The sequence below is a fragment of the Sarcophilus harrisii genome, chromosome 5 (assembly GCF_902635505.1).
Source record: "Sarcophilus harrisii chromosome 5, mSarHar1.11, whole genome shotgun sequence".
Taxonomy (NCBI): domain Eukaryota; kingdom Metazoa; phylum Chordata; class Mammalia; order Dasyuromorphia; family Dasyuridae; genus Sarcophilus; species Sarcophilus harrisii.
In genome coordinates, this window is record NC_045430.1 from 124,704,289 (window position 1) to 124,716,212 (window position 11,924).

Sequence of the window (11,924 nt, forward strand, 5' to 3'; positions counted from 1 at the left end):
AGGAAAACCTTTTCTTTTTGTTTTCTTTTTCCTCTGTAGATATTTCATCAGAGCGCATCCTTTGAAAGCAACTTTTCCTCAGTTATCCTCTTGCGGTAGCCCTTGTCCACAGTTGCTGAGCCCAATGTTTTCCATATTCAAAGAAGCTTCTAATGTATGTATGTGTCTCCAAAGATTTGATTCCAACCATGAAATGTGCCAGGAGCTTGACAACCAATACACAGAGCTGAATATCAGCTCCTCACAACTTTTTTGTCCTCCAGCTTTAGCTGAATAAATATACTCGGACTTTTCAATACCCAGCATAAGTCACAAACAATAGTATAATAAGAAAGAAGAGAAAAAGCCACATAAAGGGATATGTATGTGTAGAAGACACACATACACAGGGAGGGAGGGAGGGGAAGAGAAAGGAAGGAAAAGAGAAAGAGACAGAGAGACACACAGAGACAGACAGAGAGAGACACATACACGGGGGGGGGGGGGAGAGAGAGGGGGGGAGGGGGGGAGGGAGGGGGGGGGGGGGAGAGAGAGAGAGAGAGAGAGAGAGAGAGAGAGAGAGAGAGAGAATTGGTCTTGGAATTGACACTGTGGGGCACAGCTGGATGGCTTCAACTTGATGCTCACTTCTCTGACACGGGGGAAAATGCATTTATAATAATAACCTCGTTAACAAAAATGACAATACGTCTAGTTCTAATTCCAATCCTACTATAAAAATTACAAACTCTTTAGGCATGTGGTGTGGATTAGGTCACATTACAGTACTGTCTTTAGTTCCCCAGTTGCTGTCAGCTTCACACTCCCCTCACCCCCTCACGTCCTGTGGTTTGCATGAAGAGGGGTGTAATTAAATGACTCTCTCTCTCTCTCTCTCTCTCTCTCTCTCCTCTTCTCTTCCCCTCTCTCCTTCCCCCGTTCCCCTTTTTCAACCCGGAAGAACTCAGATCTCTACAGCGAGGAGGAGGAGGAGGACGAGGAGAAGGAGGAGGAGGAGAAAGAGGAGGAGAATGGGTTGCTAGGAAGGATGCAGATCACCGAGGTTTTACTTTTCACTGGGAGCCCCTGTGAGATGCCGTGAGCAGCAGCGGCAGTATAGAAGGAGGAGGCGACTGTGGTGGCAGCAGCGGCAGCAGCAGCAGCAAAATCTGTCATTTCTATCTTCAGGTCTCCAGCGAATCAAGAAAAAATAAAAAGCAGCTGGCCAGTCTGAGGAAGCTGTCCAGGTCAGTGAATACCGCAATCCCCTGCTTTCTAACATCGCGTTCTCTTTCCCTTCTCCACGTGGAGAAAATTAGAAGGAGATTCTGAATTCAAAGGGGCAGCTGTCTTTGGAGGAAACTCTACCCTACTCCTAATTCTTATTGTTCTTTTTAAACATTCTGGATCTCCGACTTTCTATGATGACCTTGTGTGTGTGTGTGTGTGTGTGTGTGTGTGTGTGTGTGTGTGTGTAATGGGGGAAGAAGACAGCCTTAAAGTCCTGAGCTAAACCCGAGGATACATTGCTACTTTTGGAAGGGAATTTTCCTTCTATGTATGTATTTGCCTTCGAAGTAGACGGAATTATCAGGGAAGAAGGAGGTGATAGGTGGGAGAGAGAGAGAAGAGAAGGGAAATGATAATCTGTTCCCCTGGGAGTATCACAGCTTTCTTACCACTAAGACTGGATTTGAAAGAGCTCACAAAATTTTGCTTGTTGTAAAACCATGGAGCTGGTGCATCTATTTTTCACTTGCGTGTATGTATTTTAGTGTTCTGTGTTAAGCCTATATGGGGTAACTTTAGACACATTTCCTTGGTATGTGATACAAGAAAAAGATACGTATTAAGAAGAAAATCTTTGATCCTTAGATGTGTTGGCATCTGTATTCTGTCAGGTACAAGGGCATTAGGAAGATTTTTTAAGGCACAAATTACCAGTTACAAACCCAGGACAAAACAACCACTAGTGAGAAAAAAACAGTTTGGGGGAGAGTGTGTAAAAAGATTACAGCCTTAGTGGAGCAAGGGCTCAAGGTTGCTTCTTTCTCCTGAGACAGATGTGACTTGAACTAACCCTTAGAAAAGTGGAGTGATACCAGGCTAGTATTCTAGAGGAGTGTAGATGATTTCAAGATATTTAACCTAATTCCAGTTTATTTGAGGATGGCATTATTTTTTACATACTCTTACACACAAAACTCCTGCCTCCAAAAGTGATTACCTTTGAGAACAGGATGACAACTAAACTAGACAAAACTGCTGTCAAAATATATGACTAGTTTTCTCTCAACTTGGCGAAGAAATAAGATCCCTCCTAATCCACCCCTTTCCAAACACATATATACATACACGCACCAGGGAGCCTGGTTTGTTGGCTCCAGGTTATAAACATTTAACGGGACAATTACCTATCACCACCCCCAGCTCTGTCAACTTACTGATGGACAGCAGCTGGTCAGCCTGAGGGTAGGAGTTTGGGCCACTTTATTAGAAGAAGTTTGAAGGGGGAGTGAATAGGGGCATAACTAAAAGTGGGTGTGACCTAGCATTCTGTTTCTGAGTTCAATCTCAAGGTATATTCATTGGAACCTTCTGTTTTATATATGTGTCTCTGCTGGACTGTGAAGGGATCGGATGGTTGAGGATTCATATTGGGTGTGGTTCTTGGTATTAGAAGTTGTGAATAAAATTGTGGAGGTGAATGTGTCTGTGAAGGATAGGGCCAGTTAGGGTAACTCAAGCCAAATCAGGTCAGGAGGAGAGACAAATGGAAGTAAACTGAATGAAGACAGACATTAGGTTTTCTGTGTGAATGTTTGTGTGGGACTGGATCTTGTTGAGATTTAGACTTCAAATTCATTGAGGGAGTTTAGAAATGCCTGTGACAGAAGCACCACTCATACTTTATAGTTTTTCCTTCCACACACATGCCTTTTTTTCTTCCCTAATCTCAGTGCTACCAGTTATAGACTCTGACAACCAGGATGGATCCGTGTTCAGGTCATTCAAGCTATGTATCCTCCTGAAACGTGAGATATTGAAAATATAGGGAAAAAGCGAGGGGAAGCACAGAAGGAGAAGTGATTAGAGAACTATTAAACTCCTCAGGTACTTCTTAATGGAAAATCTCAAGAGAAACTAATACAAAGCAAAATTTTGACCTCTGGAATGTAGGAACCTATAGGCCAACTGGTTCAATAAATGGGAAGGATGGAGCAACCCAGGTAACTACAAAAAGGCAGAAATTTAAGCTCTGCTCCAGTCAGAGTATTATACCAGGTGTCAAATTTGCATGCATATTGATTAATACACTATTATTCTAGCAATGCTTATTTCACGAAGTACACATCATTGAAACTGTTTTCTTGAACAGTTTAAGTAGTTTTAAGGTCAACTGCTGTGCTGAGAGCAAATAAAGGTGGCTAAATGAAGGTAATTTCAGTTCTCTTTTTTTTCCCCTTCTCTGTGGATGATTTCTCTTGCCCACATACTGTGGCTCGTTCTCTGCATCTAGTCTTCTTCCAGGAGCTTCTGTGACGGAGACAATGGGTTAGAGGTGGTCTGGGGTTTGGTGGGATTTTTGGAGAGCCATTTGAAAAGAAGGAAATTGGGCTTCGCTTGGATAGTGGACTGAAGTCCTGCCTGGAGTTCCCAAGAAGAGCCAACAGTTTAAAAAAAAAAAAAAAACAAATTGCTGGGGTGGGGGTCTCTATTATTCTGAGGTGGTAGCTGAAGACACAGATTAGCCACTGTCTTAGAACCTTCAGCCCCTGGCTGTGAAAACTGGCCATACAGCTGAATGGTGTCAGGCAGCAATAGGAGAAAAGAGAAGAAAAAGAAGGTGGAGGAAGAGGAAGAGGAGAAGAAGAAAAAGATGATAATGATGATGATGAAGCACTTGGTGGTCATATGTTCTAGCTTAGACAAACATACCACCTGTACTCTTCTACATGGACACACATAAATAGACATCCTCGCAGAGGATTCAGGGAAGGGATATATAACCATTCTGAAATTTTAAAAAAATATATTTTAAAAAATCCAAACTGAAATCTCCTTTGTATTTGAAAGATATTTGACTTTTTATCATCCTGGTAAGAACATTTTTCTCCTAAATGACTCTAAAGAAATAACACTTCACCTTCTCTGTCCCGACTCCCCACTCCCCCCCCCCCCCATTTTACCAGTGATCCCAGAGATGTGCTGGTCATATGGCAGTTTAATTTAGCCCATTTTTCTCTGGAGCAGGAATGGAGAGGGTGAGAGGTGTGGAGTAGAGGAGAATAGACAGGGGAAAATGATGGGGATGAGGATAGAAGAGTTCTCTGACTTCATTGTCGGAAGACCGCTGGCGGTTTTTTGTTTTGTTATGTTTTGTTTTTTGATGGTGGTGGTGGTGAAGAGACATAGGGGAAAAGAATATAAAAAAAGCAGGGGTCGATTTTTTTCCTTTTCCTGATATCTCCAAATATCGGTCTGGAAGTGCGGAAAGAAAGCGAGGAAAGAAAATGAGGGAAACTGTGATATAGGTGTCATTTTGGGAGGGTAATTAATAAAACACGCGGATCGGTCCCTTCTCTGTCAGCCGATTGTTCTGGAGGTCAGTTTTGGTATTAAAGCTCCCACTAGAAAGAGGGCGACGAAGAAGTTGGGTGATAGACTATCCAGGGCTTTCGCTTTCTTCACATCAATCTCTGGTGGTTACAAGTGTTGCTGTTGGAACCAAAGGAGAATGACCCCCTACCCACTAACCTAGGGCTTGCTCTGAACGAAATCCAACTCTGCCTCACTCGGCCTTTCCCTGCAGCTGCTTTCTCATCCGCTCCGACTTGTTCCAAGCTATCTTCACCAAGACGGAAGGTTTGGGGGTTAGTGGAAACGTTCGGATCTCTCCCGCTAACCTACACAAGGGAAATTTTTTTCGCTCGTGGTCCAGCTTCAATGACCTCTTCTGCTTCGTTTCTTTTCTCCCTCTTTAAATGTGCATTATCAAACCTGAAGCAGAACCTTTCTGCCCCTCTTCTTTCCACACTTTTCTGCTACACCCCGACTTCGTATTTATCTTCTTAAGTTATGGGCTTTCTCGGTTGAGGAAGGAGGAGGGAAGGCTAGAAAGAACGACATCCCGGGAGTTAGCTGGGGCGCGGGGGAGGGAGGAGGTAGGTGCTGGTGGGTGGTGAGCGAAGTAATCTCGGAGCGCATCTTCTCTCTGAATCTCCCCGCCTCTTGCCGCCCCTCCTTACACTGGTGGGTTTCCTTCCGAGTTTCAAACAGCGATAGATGAATAAGCAAAAAGTAGAGTAAATAAAACCGCACACCGCCCCAAACCAATAGCTAATTTCAGAGCGAGGAAGGATACGGGAGTAGTTTTGGGGAAGCAGAAACTAGTGTACTTGGTAATTTTTTTCCTCTCCTGGTCTCGGTTCCATTTGACTCACGCGCTCACACATAGACACACGAGATCATCTTCCATTTTCCACCACTTTTTAAAAGTCATCTCCGCGACCCCCTCGGATAGAAATATAATAAAGCTGCCTGGTTCTATTTAAAATCTCCAAGCCACTGTTACCCACCCATACGCAGCGAGCTGTGTCCCCTTGATTTAACTCCTCCAGTCGGGTGTCTGCTGCTTAACCGGGAAAGAAAAAAAGGGAAAGACGCCTCAAAAATTTGGTCTCCCTTTATTGTCCCCCTCCGAGTTGAACTGGGCGGCCACTCTCCATACAGACGCGTATTAGCTTCGTATGCGCGCGCCCGACCTTGCAGAAGCCGCGTCCGTCGGTGCTCTGGGCCGTGTCCCCTGTATAACCCTCCTGCTCGACAGCCCGGAGGCTGTTTATACAGCTTTACCTGTACTATTCTAGTACCCTGTAAAAAATCCCAGCCGGGCAACCGTAACCTAATCCGCTCGTTGCGGATGGGGGTAGGGAGTTAAGGCTTGGAACGGAGAGAGTAGGGGTGTGTGCCAGAAAGGGGTTTCTCTTCTCAACCCCTCGGGACTGAACGAAATTCAGACCAGGTGCGGGTGACCATCTTAGTAACACCGAGCTATCCAGGACAGCAGTATCCATCTCCTCCCCCTCCAAGTAGAGTGAGTGTAAATCACTTCCACGACAGAGTGACAAGCCCCGTTTCCAAGCAGGATAGAATGGTTCCCTGAACTACAATAACCCATCGCATTCTCCACTGGGACCGATTTTTCCCTTCTTCCCCCAAAGTTTGAGTCTATCTCGTCTTCCTCCCCACCCCACCCCCCGCCTCCTTCAAATTCCCAAGGATAAGAGTTGTTCCATTCCCTCACCTCCCAAACTCCCAATGAAAAAAGATGAGAAGAGGGGTCTGAAATCAATGAAAAAGGCCTTCGGCTGACCTAGAAATTATTGAAAGTCCATGGAAGTCAAAGTATACGTGTTTCCAACGCTCCCACCCTTCTTTCTATATGCTTACTCAGTTTGCTTAACCAACTCTCGAACAACCCTGGTAGGGACCGAGGCCTTAGCACGCCTTAAAATCGAATTAAACGCTCTTCTCAGGTTATTGTCTCTAGCTAATTGCTTCAACAATGGCCTCTATTAAAACCCTAGATGCTCAATTAGAAGCCGAGGTGGCTTGACTCCGGCTCACTTAAGTAGCAAGAAAAGGGAGCCGAAGGAGTAGAGGGGAGAGTATAGGAACCGAACCTGGCCATATCGGGGCAGCATAGGGCACCAGAGACTGGTTGAAAACCGTTTTCTTCTAAGACAACCACAGAGGACAGTTCACACCATTTTTATTGATGGGTAACAGTAAATGATGATTGATTTAAACCCTTAAAGGGACTTCCCCTATTTCCTCAGCTCCTCTCCCCAGCCTCATTTCGGCCTTTTCCTTTTGCCGCTTCCCCCAATTTCTGCTTTTGATCTTACTTCACTCTTAAGCTCTCTTTGGGGCTTGCTCCCAACCTTGGTTTTTTTTTTTTTTTTTTTCTTTTCTTTTTAAAAAGAACGCCCTCCAGGCGCAGATGGTGAGGTTGCGAGTGGAGAGATAGGAGTGACACAAAAGCCAAATTGCCCGGCTTAATTTTTTTCTCTCACTTACATTTTTGCTGTTTTGAAAAAAATCGAAATATTTCTCGTGCTTTCTCCCCTTCCTGAGTCCTTAGGTAAACACTTTCAATGATAGCCCCAGGCAGTCTGAGGCTACCATAATTCCCCTCTTTCTCTAACTGTAACTTTTTTACTTTCGACTGGGAGACTCCAGCTTTCCGAGTTCACCAGCCCGGCCCATCCCTTAACCCTTTCCCAGTATGTCCTGCACCAAACCAAAGTTCGAATGACTTATTTGGCCCACTCGGGCTGAGCAATTCCGCCAATGGTTATCTCCTCTTTCCCGGTCCAGCCTCCTAAATAGAGAGATGCTTTTCTCTCCCTCTTCCTCTTCAGGTCGGGTTTCTCTGCAAAACCCCTACATCCTTCCGACCCTTCTCCGCTCCCTTGTTCTGGATCAGAAGCCGTGGGGAGAGTAGTGGAAAGGGGGAATATTTCACTTCATCCCCACCCAAAAAATAAAGCTGGTCTTCAAAAGAATTATTCAACTCCTTTTCCCGAAAGGACACGTTTGGCCCTTGCAAATACACTTTAGGAGGAGTACACCTAATTTCTCTTGCTCGTCAGATGTCCGGATCTTCATACTGTCTTTCTAGCAAAGACAACGTGAAGCTCCCTCCCTCTGGAACCCTGTGTTTCCGATGTGGGTTTAGGCAAAGCGTCCAGTGAATCTTATTCCCACGGCAAAGCCCCCTTACCCTAGCTGAAAGGCCTGGTTCCCAAGAGCCGAGGCAAAGCGGCAACAGCAGTAGCATCCTCCTTCCCCGGTGCTGCTCCTTCCCCCATGCAGGCTGCTGCTAGGGAAAAGGCGAGTCTAGCCTGAGACAGCCTGGGTGGCTGGGAGGAGGGGGGCGGTTGGAGGTGGGGACGCCTGGCCTGAGTGAGAGGGAGCAGAGCACGCAACGCTGAGAAGTATCAACCTTTTGGGGATGGGTGGGGGCGCGCGTATATATGGAAGTTCTAGAAATTGAATCTGGTTAAAAAAAAAAAATAAATAAAAAAGCAAAGCTAAGACCACCCTTCTGCCTCTGGATTCCCGTTCCCCCTTCTTCTCCGTCTTTCACCTCCCCCCTCCCTTAAGGAAACTAGGGCCTGCCGCAGCAGCTGAAGCGTGCCAGGCCGGCGCCTGGCGTAGCCCAGACCCCCTCAACCCCGCTCCCAGCCTCAGGCCACGCTCTGTAGTCCTCCCTTTGGCCCCTGCTCATTACCTCCCTTCCCCCCTCCCCTCTTCCAACCCCCACCTCCCCGACCCGTCCCAGACTTCGGCCTTCCTTCTCTTTATCCACCCAGCTTCTCCCCTTCCCACCCTGCCCCTTGCTCCTGGCTCTGGGGTTGGGCCTGTGACGTCAAACTCAGTGTGGCGTCGGCTAGACTGGCCGGCGCGGGCCATCAAAAGAGCAACGTCCTCTTCCCCAATTACCCACTGTCAGTCCGGGAACAGGGGGCGGACAGGCTGGGAATTCGATGTTAAATACCCCCCTACAGGCTGGCTCCATTACCGAGAGCATCTACCTCCCACTTCCCCCACTCCTTCTCCAGCCGCCCCAACCAATTTGTAGCCTATCTACCTGGATGTAAAGCGGGAGACTTAGGGCCACATTTTGTGGGTTGGGTATCCATCTGAGGCGTGCTATTAAAGCACGACGAAAGGACGGAGCCAGTTCCCTCAGCATGCATTTTCTACATTTTCCCCTCATCAAGGCTGGGGGTGGGGGGTGGGAGAGCGGAGAAACTTCCGGATACTCTGGTTTCTCCTGTTAGCCAGGTTCTCCCACACCATCACCTGAATGAAATTTTATAATATATCCCGTATTAGGATTAAACATTTTTTAAAATCTGTGATTCAGCACTTTTCTTCCCCGGAGCAATCTCCTGGATAGTGTTTGTGCATTTTTGAGAAGCTGCAGATCGTCTCTAAAGGGGACAGAATTTCCATGCCTGGGTTTGTTTGTTTGTTTATTTTTTGAGTGGTTTTGTGCTACGATGAGATACCAGCATCTCCCACCCCCACCCTACGTCCAGTGAATTTATGTCCAGAAACTGTTTTTGAAACTTTGGTACTTCCCCCTACATTTCTAATTTTAAATACTAACGGAATGGATGTGGGTCTATACTTCTCCTCTTGTTTATGGAATGATTTCCGGTGTATGTTAGACATATACTAAATAATTAAACGCTTCGGAGAACGCAGTGAACAGGAGATGCTGGCAACTTGACTGGCCCTAGAGAGAACGAGTCAAAGAATGAGAGGAAAATCGATGTTCCTTTACTGGGCCAATGTTATAAAACAGAGGCGGTAACTGGACTCGGGAGAAACCTAGAGGGTCCTTTGCTTTGCTAATTAATTTTAAAGACCTTCTTCTGTGTCGGGCTAAAATTGAATCCCAGTTTTAAGCAGGAATTTGATTGGAGAATTATAGATGTAAGGCAAAGAAACACCAAATCTCTAGATCTGGCTGACCCACTTTTAAACTTCCCCCTTCAGAAAACTACAGGAAAGTTTGAAACATAATATAAAAGCTGAAAATTGGTGTTTCCCTCTCCCAAATAGACCTTTCTGTAGTCTAGCAGAAAGTCATTCTTTCTGAATTTACTTTCACTCTCATCTATTTCACATATGAAGTATGTGTAATTATTTTTATCTCTTACTCAATTGATAAATATACATTTTTGTGTGTATTTGGAGTTTATATATATAAACATCTCTTTCGGAAGTAAGAAGACTAGGAAACTTTTTTTTTTCTTTTAACTTTTTTATACTACTCCTGTAGTTTTCTGAAGGGGGCCCCCCCCCCCCCCAATCCCCTCTTAGCTTTTAAACTTAAGCATCATTTTACTCAATTTGAGCTCTGGGCTGGTGTTTTAGTACCACTAGGGGATGCAGTGGCTCAATGGACTGAGTAGAGGCAAAGGTGGTTCGAACTCTTCCCTTCCAGCCAATCACTGGAATCTATCTCCAGTCCCCTCAGCTTGCATTTTCTCTATTGGCCTCGGCCTCCCTTTCTCCCCTTCACTCCGCCCCTGCCCTCCGCTCTTCTCCTCGCCCCACCCCCAACTCCTAACACTGTCCCACCCGCGCCTCCCTCTCGTTCGCTAGCTCTTAGACCAGTAGCTAAAAGCCTTCAAAGTTTGCTGCGCTGTGTGGCTGACCGATCCTCACTCCACTGACAGTCTTACAGCTGGAGGATCAAGTTGCGGAGTATTATTTTTTTGGGGGGGGAGATCTTTCTCATCTCTCTTCCTACTTTTGGTTAGATATGCAGGCATTAGGAGCAGTTTAGGTACAAACAATACTGCAAAAAATGGGGAAAGTTCTGTAACAAATGTCAGGAACCGTACTCCCTCAGCTGTTTTGCACTTGCACACACACACACACAACACACCCACACACCCACACACATCAATTCTATTGAATAAAGGAAATATTTCTACTCCTGCGCACTGTTTGTATCCAGGTATATTGTTAGGTAAAGCAAACGAAAACATTTATTATAAACACAAAGTTTGGAGAGTATATCTGCAACAACTGATCCGGTGCTAATTTGAAGGGCTTCTTACTGAAAATATCTTTTGTAACACGAAGATTAGGAAAATAGAAGTAGAAGAACACATTTGATGATATCTGGATACTTTAGGAATTGCAAACCAAAACGTACTGAAAATTTTAATTTCCTCATCAATTTTACGTGAATATACATTTCCAGTAGTGAATCACCCCAAATTTAACTACATCTCGCCCTTTCTCAAATAAGTTAACTTTATGAATGGGATAGGCAGGTTTCACTGGTACTAATAAAACTAACAACCCACTTTTGGATTAGCAGGATCCGATGCCATACATTTAAAGAGCCAGAGCACCAATTTTTTTTACCACCCCCCCCCCCACACACCCCGTCTCTCACCCTTACAACATTAACGTAGATTAAAAACTCTTTACCGTGTACTTTCAGTTTGTGGATTCTATTCAGTTTATACTTTCCGGTCACCGGAGTGGGGAGGAGGGAATTTTGGAGAAGGGTGGTGCGGGGGTGGTGGGGGGAGGGGATGGTGGCAAAGTAAAGGAGTAGGTTTGAGTTGCAGTTTCCTTGTATTCAGTATCCTGTCCCCTCCTTATCCAATGACAGGCTCCTCCCCTCCAGCGCTGATGACACTAGAACCTCCTTAAGTTGCGTCGCGCCACAGCTGTCTGAGAACACTGAGCTGCCTGGCGCCGTCCTGATACTTTCAGAAAGAATGCATTCCCTGTAAAAAAAAAAAAAGAAAAAAAAAAAAAAAAAAAAAAAGAAAAGAAAAGAAAGGGGAGAGAGAGAGAGAGAGAAAGAGAGAGAGAGAGAGAGAGAGAGAGAGAGAGAGAGAGAGAATCTGATCAAGCAGTTTCTGCTTCTCTCTCGGGTCACACTTTTCTGCTCCCCACTACCGAGGTTGGTACTGTATCTGCATTTTTTTCAAAGTTTCTTATTTTTCTATATGTGGAAGGATCTCTCCTTTCCTTTCTTCTGCTCTCCTCCCTACTCCTCTCTTCATTCTTCTGTTGAAAGGTTTCTTTAAGGAGTGGATTTTTACAGGCTTGAACATTTACACTGCTGTGTTAGAGTTTCACAGACCAGGGGCTCTTGTAATATGCCTGGGATAAATTTTTGTCCCTTTGAGCTCTTTAAAACAAAAAAAAAACAAAAAAAAAACTGACTTTTTTTTTTCGGAGGCAGGAATCCACTGGACTTGGGTGGCGGGGGGTGGCGGTGGGGTGTGTGTGTGTTAAAAGGAAAGAAAAACCATTGTTGATATAGTTTGCAGCTAATGTCTTAGAAGTCATGCGTGTGTATCTATGCCGAGTTTTGCAAGCTATAAACGCCT